Raw genomic sequence first — 651 nt, 5'->3', positions numbered from 1 at the left:
GATTGGGAAAAAAGTATTTGGTAATAACATATCTGACAAGGGACTTATCTCTAGAATTTATAGAAAACTCCAACACCTCAATAACAAAAAGACAACAATCCAATTCAAAAATGGGCAAAAATAATCCTTCACCAAGGAGGATATTCAAGCAGCCACCAAACATATGAAGAAATGCTCATGATCACTAGCTATTAGAGAGATACAAATCAAAACAACAATGAGGTATCATGTTGCTCCAGCACTAGTAGCAAAGTTCAAACACACAGAAAATAACAAATGCTGGCAAGGTTGTGGAGAGACTGGGACTCTCATACACTGCTGGTGGGACTGTAAAATGCTACAACCACTGTGGAAGGCAGTATGGTGATTCCTTCAAAAGTTGGAATTAGAAATTCCATTTGACCCAGCCAGTCCATTACTAGGTATATACCCTAAAGAAATGAGAGCCATGACAAGAACAGATATATGCACACCATGTTCATCACAGCACTATTTACAATAGACAAAAGATGGAAACAACCTAGATGTCCATCAACTGAGGAATGGATAACCATACACACAATAGAATACTATGCAACACTAAAGAATAATGTAGAATCTGCAAAACATCGCGTAACATGGATGAACTTGGAGGACATTATGCTGAGTGAA

This window comes from Orycteropus afer, unplaced genomic scaffold, assembly GCF_000298275.1.
Source record: "Orycteropus afer afer isolate SDZICR_OR568_19922 unplaced genomic scaffold, OryAfe1.0 scaffold00146, whole genome shotgun sequence".
Classification (NCBI taxonomy): Eukaryota; Metazoa; Chordata; class Mammalia; order Tubulidentata; family Orycteropodidae; genus Orycteropus; species Orycteropus afer.
This window is presented reverse-complemented; position numbering follows the sequence as displayed.